The sequence below is a fragment of the Carica papaya genome, chromosome 6 (genome assembly GCF_054855325.1).
Source record: "Carica papaya isolate Zhongbai chromosome 6, ASM5485532v1, whole genome shotgun sequence".
In the NCBI taxonomy this organism is placed as follows: domain Eukaryota; kingdom Viridiplantae; phylum Streptophyta; class Magnoliopsida; order Brassicales; family Caricaceae; genus Carica; species Carica papaya.
Window position 1 is genome coordinate 17,063,528 of NC_142314.1, and position 10,302 is coordinate 17,073,829.

General features: G+C 33.6%; 1 long non-coding RNA gene across 1 annotated transcript; it reads right to left on the minus strand.

The window, feature by feature from the left end:
- Window positions 1-7,652: 7,652 nt before the first annotated feature.
- LOC148253353 (uncharacterized) lies at window positions 7,653-8,498 on the minus strand. The gene is made up of 2 exons (XR_015821550.1): window positions 7,941-8,498; window positions 7,653-7,805 (listed from the first exon to the last, which is right to left on the minus strand). It is a non-coding gene; the product is annotated as an uncharacterized LOC148253353 (long non-coding RNA).
- Between the last annotated feature and the right edge of the window lie 1,804 nt (window positions 8,499-10,302).

Here is a 10,302-nt window from a genome sequence, read left to right on the forward strand (position 1 = left end):
TTTTAAATTTAAATTTTATGTTTTTGCAAGCTAACATCTTATTTAGTTATTTAATTAAATAATTATTTATTTATTTTAAACTGTTTAATTTTTTAATTAATTTTAAAAGATTTAAGGAAAAACAAAAAAGGGAAACGGTGGAAAAATCCTGCAAAAAGGGCCGCAAGAAAAAGTTCCTCGTCTGCGTGGGCCCCGCGTGTCGTTCGCACACGCGCGTAAGTGGTGCCATGGGCCCTGTGAGCAAGCCTATGTGTGTGGCAAGCATGGCTAGTGGGCATTGCTCCTTGCGGGTGTGCGCTCCCCTTAGGAAGTGTGTGCCACCACTTGGTCGGTGTGCTGCCGTTGTTTGGGCAGCGTGGCTTCAGTTTTCACACCGACATAGCATTGTCGTTGTCTCATCGGTCATTCATCAGTCATGTTCATTAGTCGTCGTATTGTATCAAGTCACTTTTTCCCCTCCTTCTTTCCTCACAAGATTTTGCCACTTGTCAGAAATCCAACAATCCCATTTTCTATAAATAGAGACCCTTTTCACAATTTCTTCGCCACTCCAACTCCATTGTTCCATCCACCAAAGAAATTCTAGAGAGAGATAGAGCTAGAAAGAGAAAAGGAAGGAATAGAGGAAGGAAAGAAGTAGGAAAAACTTCAAGTTTCAGTAAAGAATTTAGTATTTTTCTTTATACTCTAAGGAGTATTTCTAGATTAATTAAACGGAATATTAACAAATATAAACTGATTGATTGCATGCTTAATTATTGTTATGATTATTTATACATATGATAAATGTTAATGAATGTTTATATCGTGTGTATAGATAAATAAATAAAACATATATGATGACATGATAAAGTGTTGAGGCATGATGTTGTATCGTAAACATGAGAAGTATTTATCGATATTGGCATGCATGGTTTTTAAATGAGATGATTCATTAGGCTTTTTATCTTTAAGGGATTTTATTTCTTAATACTGCGGGAAATCTTCCCCTTTAATAAGGAGGATCAGTTAAAGGGGGGGGGGAAATCTCTTAAAATCACAAAGTATCTCAAGAAAAAGGAAGACTCTTTAAAGAATTAAGTCCCCGCAGAAAAGAGAATATTTGGGCAACCATAATGCTTCTTTAATGGCCAGCCCTAAACTTCTATTTATTCTCCCCCTATTTTTTCTACAATCAATTAAAATCTTCCCCATTTAAAAAGTTTCCAACAAGGAAGATCCTATCTAGCTTAATTAGTCAAATTCTTTTCAATTTTTATTAATTGTTTTCATTTAAACAAAGATTTAGTTTCCCTTATAATTTTTACGATTAATTTAGGAGATTTATTTCCTTGTACTGCACGTGGCCTTACTCTATAAATAGGCTTTTAGTTCCTAGTTGTAACTATTCAAGTTTACATCAATAAATTTAAAGAGTTATTTTCAACTGGTGAGGTGTCTTCAACCTTCTTGTTGAATAAGGAGTGAATCAATTTATCAACGTATTCTTGTGGCATTTTTCCTTTATTTTAATTTTGCAATGATCTTAGTTCCTATCATTTTATTAATAGCGGCTTAAGTAGGGAGGGTTTTTATAGCATTTAAGTCTTTGGTGCCTTAATGAACATTGTGTGAGTTCTGTATTACAACGTTGATCTTGGTTTCTGCATCATTTGGCATCAAAACTTAGTCTCCATATAAACATCACTATCCTTTACATTTGCTATTTACTTTCTTATACCATTATCATCATCTATAAAAAAACCCACACATACATAAATCCAAGTAAAAAGCAATAACTTGAGGCATTCTTTGCTTGTTACTTTTCTATTGAACATAAACATCATCATCACCATTATTTGAATTCCTTTCTTTTTTTTTTATCATCTTTCCTATTTAGTCAAAAAAATAAAAAAAATAAAAAAGGAAAAGAAGACAAATAAAGAAAGGAAATAAATGAAAGAAATCTCAAACATTCCATACACTAGTTGAGAAAGTATTTACCTTTTGTGCTCAACTGTCATTCTTTATAACGGTGCAAGACCGATCTCTTCAAAGCAAACCTTCCTTTTGTTTTTCACCCAAATTCAACATGCATTTGTACTTACGCATCTCATTGAGCATAAGACTTCATCTTTATTATAGAGAGTATCATACATCAGAAATAGAATTCTAGGGTCATTTTCGATTTTCCTCCTTAGGGGCAAAATTGAATCCATACATCGTTCTCCATGATTTTCATTTTTTTGCATTATTCATTTCTTTTCTTCTTTAAGCTCTAAATCCACGATGAATTTAAGCATCTAATTTGCATCCTGGTGCTTAGTAAAAAATATATAACACATTAACGTTTTTTTATTAATTTATTTTTTATGTGTGTTAAAACTCTTGCTTCTAGTATTTGGACAATATTTTCTTCCATAGGACTCCTTGCAACATAAACAATACTTAAATACTTTGATTCAAGGAGAGCCTCTTCGACACTCAACTTGTGGGAGGAAGGCTGATTGGTAAAAGGCAAGAGTAGTGAGCTCATCATATGGTAATAGCCAGGTGAGTGAAACGTGAGAGACTTGGTAAGGGAGTGTTTATTTTTTTACTAACCTTTTCTTCTAGGGAAGCTGTAACACCTTGAAAACCTTTGCACTTAATTGTTGTATAAAACTTCTAATTATTCAGACCACTTACTCTTTAAATTTTATGTTTTGGTCTTCCAATGAAATCGGTTTTAAATTTAATTTTTATGTTTTTGCAAACTGACATATTTGTTATTTATTTAATTAAATAATTATTTATTTATTTTAAATTTTTAAATTGTTTAATTAATTTTAAAAGATTTTAGAAAAATGAAGAAGGAAAATGGAAGAAAAATCCTGCAGTAAGGGCCATAAGAAAAATTTCCCCGTTCGCGCGGGCCTTGCGTGCCTTTCACGCATGCGTGCGTGGGTGATCAACACAATACGAGTGCCCGTGTGCATGTCCCATCTGTGTGGGGTGCGAAGAGCGCGTTTTCTGTGCATCACATCATGCGCAGACAGGTGCGTGGCTTTGTCCGCCCTGTGTGTGTGTCTACATGTGCAGGCCCTCGTCCAGTGCCCAGCCAGTTGGACAACATACTACCGCCGTTTGGGCAGTGTGCCTTCGATTTTTGCACTGCCATCACATCGTCTTTATTGCTTTGACCATCCATCAGTCGCATACATCAATTGTCTGCGTCGCATCAAGTCATTTTTTCCCCTTCGTCTCGCCTCACAAAATTTTGACACTTGGCAAAAATCCAACGGTCCCCATTTTCTATAAATTGAGACCCTTTTCCACCATTTCTTCACCACTTTAACTCCATTCTTCCATCCACCAAGAAAATTCTAGAGAGGGAGAGCTAGAGAGAAGAGGAAGGAATAGAAGAAGGAAAGATATAAGGAAAACTTCAAGTTTCAGTAAGGAGTTTAGTATTTATCTTTACATTCTAAAGAGTATTTCTAAATTAATTAAACATAATATTAGCATATATAAACTGGTTGATTGCATGCTTAATTATTGTTGTGATTATTTATGCATATAATAAATGTTAATGCATGTCTATATCGTGTGTATAGATAAATAAATAAAGCGTATATGATGGCATGATAAAGTGTTGAGGCATGATGTTGTATCGTAAACATGAGAAATATTTATCGATATTGGCATGCATGGTTTTTAAATGAGATGATTCGTTGGCCTTTTTTATCTCTAAAGGGTTTCTATTTCTCCCCCATCTGGTCTGAAACGATGTAAGAGGATTGCTCCCTATGGATGATGGAGCACCCATTGATGAGAGTGGTGACGCGATATGATTGTAGGGGTCACCTTTGGCGATATACAATCGTGAGTATAGTTTACATGTAGGACCACTGGGGTTGGCACGACCATGGTCATAGATCGTGTCATATTTTGGCAAGCTGTAAATTATTGATATGATACGAAATGAATTAATTATTCCACATGGGTAGTGAGAAATCTGTATTGCCCTCAGTAAATAGAAGTCGAAATGATTTACGCGAAGAATAAAATAAGACAAAAGCACGACACAATTTGTTTTATTTTCTATATTTAATTTCAGCATAATTGATATGATCAACATGATAAGATTGATGGGATTTGACACGATTGATTTGATATTTTTCTTTAAATAAAATAAACTATTTTTATTATTATTTAAATGGACCTCTGACATGATTCCTAATGGTGAGTAAATAAGGTACCCCTTTTTAAGATTAGTTACCCTTAAAATCTTAGTGATGTTATTTAAATACTATTTTTCTTACTGAGTTTATAGAACTCACCCCTTTCTATGTTCCCCTCAGATGAGGATGATAGTGAGGAACTGATCGTTGACCTATCTATTGAAGCTTTTGAGGATCCAATGGATTTGTGAACCGTTATGAGTGCACGTGTTGTTCCACACTTTGATGAGTCTATCTTTTGTAGAGGGTTGTATTTAATTTTTTTTGTCTCAGTATTGTAAGATTTAAAACTCTATTATTATTTTGTAAGGGATTATAATATTTTTATTCTGCTGCATATAATTATCTTAAATGCACTCGTATTTGTTTCTAAATTTGGCACCCTCATGCTTTAATTAATATTTGAGATGTCACAAAAATTCTTAAAACTGTCTAGTGAGAATCATGGCCCTGCCAACATGAGGTTCTTTATGTAGGCTATGCACGTAGAATGGTAGAAGATATGATAAGTGAACAAAGTGAAGCAAGACACAGGACTCCTAACACCAGACGACTTAGAAACCGAATCTTGGAAGATGAGACCTATAATGGTGACGAAGAGGAAATTCAGATTGGAAGGAGAGAAGATAGGAAGGACAATAACATTAACTCCATCAAGATGAAGATACCATCATTTAAAGGTAGGAATGATGTTGAAGCCTACCTGGAGAGGGGAAGGAAAATAGAGCTGGTATTTGAATGTCACAATTATAACAAAGTAAAGAAGATCAAGTTGGCCACTATAGAATTAATTGATTATGCCTAGTGTGGTGGGATTAACTAACCCTCACTAAACGGTGTAACGGGGAATGATCAATCTCCACGTGGAGAGAGATGAAGGCCATCATGCGAAAAAAGGTTCGCACCTTTTTATTACTATAGAGAAATGCACCATAAATTATAATGTTTAACACATGGATCTATGTCCATTGAGGACTATCATAAAGAGATGGATATGGTCATGATTAGGGCCAATACTAAAGAAGATCTTGAGGTAACCATGGCAAGATTCTTGGGAAGTCTTAATAAGAAAATTGCCAACATTGTGGAGTTGCAACGCTGCATAGAGTTGGAGGACATGGTGTACATGGCCATGAAAATCGAGAGACAACTTAGATATAAAAGGAAGAGTACATACCATACCACTTCCATTTACAACTCACAATGGCCAAAGAAGGAAGAAAAGAAGGGAGTTGACATAATGAAGGAGAAGTCAACCACAACCAACCCTATATATTTGTAAGGGATTTGTATTAATTTATTCCGTTGCATAAAATTTTGTCATGCACTTGTAATCTTGTTTCTGTATCTGACACTCACATGTCTTAACTAACATTTGAGATGTCACAGTTAATAATTAATTACAAATTATATGTGACATCCTAATGCAAACTGGGAACCGATGTTTAATTGAGAAGACTAAAAATGCATTTAAATAACAAAATGCGGAATGTTCATCCCTTAAATTAATTACAATAATAATGTACTGAGGTACTAGGCTATCAAATCCTACATATAAATATTATGGACTTACAAAAAATCTAGCCTACCAAAAACAAAATACAAAAAGGAAAGCCTTTTAATGCTCCCACTAAGCATTCTAGGACAGGTCCAAACAGACATCATCAAGGATATCTGTAAAGTCGTCATCTGGGATTGAGTTGGATTGGGGTGAGTTCCAATAAACTAAGTAAGACAAATAGTAATTAAGCCATACAACCATTGTTTAAAAATAAATACGTCTTCAATAGTGAAATATTCAAATAACTTACCAAATCAGTCAAATTCATTTTATTTCTCTACATTTCATATTATTAAAAAAACCCAAACCAACACTATCATGCAAAATGTACCATAGTCCAAAGGCATTAGAACAAAAGATATCATATCGAATTCAATCTCATAATAGAATCAAATCATATCATTGGCTCACGCACCCGAACTTAGACTTTGACTCGTCTTCCAACACAATTTTGAGATAGCATTATTAATCTTTAATTAGGATTACCCTATTTATGTACCTACGTATACAGTCGCTTGAACCTGTACCTAGGAGAGTAGAATACATTGAATAACATCGTGAATGGGGACGTAGATAACAAAATAGATATACAAACCAAACACTCAACCATTCTGGTCACCTCGTCCACTCTCTATGCATAGGGCAGTAAACTAAAATGTCCAGCTAAACTAAACCTTTATCCACGAGGGGACGTAGGAAACCTATTCAAGTGTTCAGAAGCATACATACATATAAATAGATAACTCCCCTTAGATGACAGCTAAACGAATTTAACTAGATAACCCTGTTTATTACGTCCTATTAGACACCAGACTTATTTTATTATTTTATTTCATTTAGATCCAACCTAGACCTAAGCCTAGACCTAGGTTAGACAAAACTCCCTTTTTCTCCAAAACAACATTTTTTTACCAAATTTTCCAAACTTAGCCAAAATTTCCTTATTTTCCCTTTCTTCGAGTTTCTTATTTAAATTTCCTTAATTCAAAATTTTCCAATTTCTTAATTGATTTCCAAATTCGAAAAATTCACTTCCAATTCCTTAGTTTTTCTTTTACTCAAAGTTCATAATTTATTGCCCATTTTCCTTTTGATTTCCAATTATTTTACTATTTTTATTTTTGAACTTAAACTCAATTATTTTATTTTACCGTGTTTAATTTCAACTCAATTTTAGTTATTTATCTTTTTGTTTCAGTTTCAATTTAATTTTAAATTTTCCAAATCCATTTCCTTTTTATGTTTTTGGGTAGTTTGCCCTCAAACCCACGACGGGGATAAAATCCTGCAAATCTGCACCCGTGATGAAAGGTGCCTTGGTCTGTGCCGGCATGGTGCCTGTTTGCCATTGCCCGTATCCCACATGACTTACTGTGCATAACAGCTTGCTAATAGAGCGTATGCCTCGGTGCTGTGGGCGCTTGGGCGAGCATCCCTGTGTTCATGCACGCACATCACTCGACACAAGCAGTGCCTTGCGCAAGTCTTCTCAGTGTAGTAGGGGCGCCTGACAGGAACCCTTCCCCTTCTGTAGCGTGATGCGCAAATGCAGCATGTCAAGGGGACATGTCTCGGTGTTTTTGAGCATCTGGACAATGTCTCGTGCACATATCATGCACAGTCACTTGTATCTGCCCCTTGCCGACATAGTGGTGTCTGGGCAACAAAGACAGAGGCATCGTGACTCTGTTTGTCAATTGCTTTATGTTTTTTTTATTTTAGTGTCTGAACTCAACTTACAATCGTCATACAGACATCCAATAATCAAATTCCATTGAAATCATTACCAAAATTATGCATGAAACACACACACTCTCTGCATCAATTTAAACAATAACTAAACATGCATTTTTCAAAGATTTGATCACCCTACATGCATTTAAAAAACCAAATGCTCGTAAAAATTAATTACCATCGATCTTACCATAAAGTAGAAGGTCTAAACTCCAAACGCACAAGGAAATAGACCTAAAAATCATGAAGAACAACTAGTAACATGCCTGTGCGGTGCTTGCTGTGTCAATCAGGATTTTGAATTAAATCTGCAGATTTTAGGTTGTTTTAACCATAGAGATTCAGTTTCAACTTAGCTTAAAACTTAAAGGAACTAATCTAAAACTGGAAATCGAAGAAATAACCGAAAGAAAATAAGAATCGAAGGGGAATAACACACTTACCTGAACAGTTTGGCTTGGCTCTATTTTGGTTGTAGAAAAAGCTTCGATCAAAGTTGGAAGAAGATTTTTGTGTTTGGGTAAAAAGGGATGAATAAACAATCAAAAAGGTCAATTGACTCAAATAGAAGAGAAAGACTCACCTCAGAGGATAAGAAGTCGTTTTCAAAAGCACGCTCGATTTTCTGCTCTTGTCTCACACTAAACACTAGACTTTCACACACACTCTCTCTCTAGTATTTTGTTTGCTCGAAGGAATGAATAATTGAAGAAGAAAGCATAATAAAAATGGGGTTTTATACCTCCCAATTGCTGCATCCTTGACCCTTAGATGACATACAATGCATCCAGGTCGTTGGGGGCTTCGGGTGGCCGACATAACTATAGAGGAATGCTGGTTGGCCGACCCTTAGCTAGGGAAGAAAGGAGCTTGCTTGCAGAGCCTTGGGTGATGGTGTGGTGGTGTCTCGTCGGTGAATAGTTCATGACAAGCACCTTGCACGCTTGGGGTGCCCGCGAGTGAAAATCCTGCGAGACTAAAGAGCACGTAATTGAGGAAGTTTCGACAGGCATGTCTGTGCATAAGCCTTGCCTAAGGATGGGCTTGGTCAGAAAACATTCCCGTGCATAAGCCTAGCCCCAGGATTGGGGGCATGGGAATAATCCACGTCTGTGTGTGAGTTGTTTTGTGATTTTTCCTTAAAAGTTTTAAATTCAAAATACATATTTAAATAAAAGAATTACAAGAAACAATTTCCTTAAATACATATATACATAATATAATAGAATTCACTTTTACAAAAGGTCCGAATATTACAATATGATTTGACCCTTTAATTTGATTTTCTTCTTTTAGATGATTTTGATTTATTTTATAATTTTCTTTCTCTTTAATACCAAGATTTATTTTCTCTTTAACCTATTGATTTACTTCATTTTTAATACCTTGATTTACTTTCTATTTCCCATAAAGTATTATTTTAATTTCTATAAATACTATAAACATAAGACAACTTCCTTCACATTTTACATCATACTAAAAAGAGAAAAATCAACACAAAGTAAAAAACAATTGAAGGAAACATGTCTTATCCAAGAATTCTCTCATTTGTTTGCTTACTTCTCATTTTATGTATGGGTTAGTAGCTTGAATATTTTATGTGGTATAATTATTTAATTTGTTTTAGTTTTAATTTTTTTTATCTTTAAAATTTCTCAAACTCGTAAAAGGCCATATGGTTTTATATTTGTGAAAATTTAAAAATATATTGTTCAAAATATTTTTTTTTTTCTAAAATTAACTTTTTTTGTTAGATAATTGCTTGATATAGAATTGTACTTTTATATATATTTAATTTCTATTCTTGATGGATTACTAAATCATGGATATACAAGTGAAGTCCAATACTTAACTCATTCACCATCACCCTCAAGTTCGACAAATCTAAGATGTAATACCTTAAATTTTACTAGTTGTACGGATAATATGTGCTTATGTTTCATTCTAAAAGTTTCATTGAATTAATTAAGAAAGTTAGATTTTGTATTTTATAAAATAACAACCACTAGCTTTTATATAAACTATTAAATATGTATACATATATAATATAAGTAAGTATATAGTACATATATAGATACATATATGTTGATCAATATAATTTTTTGGTTTAGTTTTGAATAAAAAGTATATTGAGCTTGACCTTATTTTTTAGAATGCTTTACCTGCTCCATGAATTTGTCAACTAGTATCATAGCAAACAGTACATAATTTTATTCTTTTGGATAAATGTAAATTTTTTCATAATGACGTATTTTGGTATTGCTAGATACAGAGAAAATTATCAACGTTGAAGTACGATGTTGCAATGACAATCCTTACTGGGGTAAATGTTTCTAAAAGTAATTACATAACTTGTAATGACTTTTGTTCAATATGTTCAAATCATAAAGAAGGTCAATTAAACGTCATAAAAAGCATTGTCATTGTTTCTTTTAAAAGAATATATTTTATCTGCTTACTTTATGAGGCAATTATCAATAAACTTTATATGATTGATTATATTCAACATAGATTCTTTCTTTAATCTTAATCATACAAGTAATGTTTTAAATATGGCACGCTCCTGATTCGAGTTATATACAAATACACTTCCAATTGTTGCTACCTTCAAGCCACTCAATGAAATCTTTTGGGATCACTTGATAGAATCTCTTCCTTAAACGACTAAATAATTTTTCTTTCTTTCTTCACATTTTTTTTGTGTAATTAGCAATTAAATTTTATACCTTTGTTTTTAGAAGAAAGTCATTAATTTCAACTTGGTTATTTTCTATATGAAAATAATTAACATAAGCTCTAGTCTAA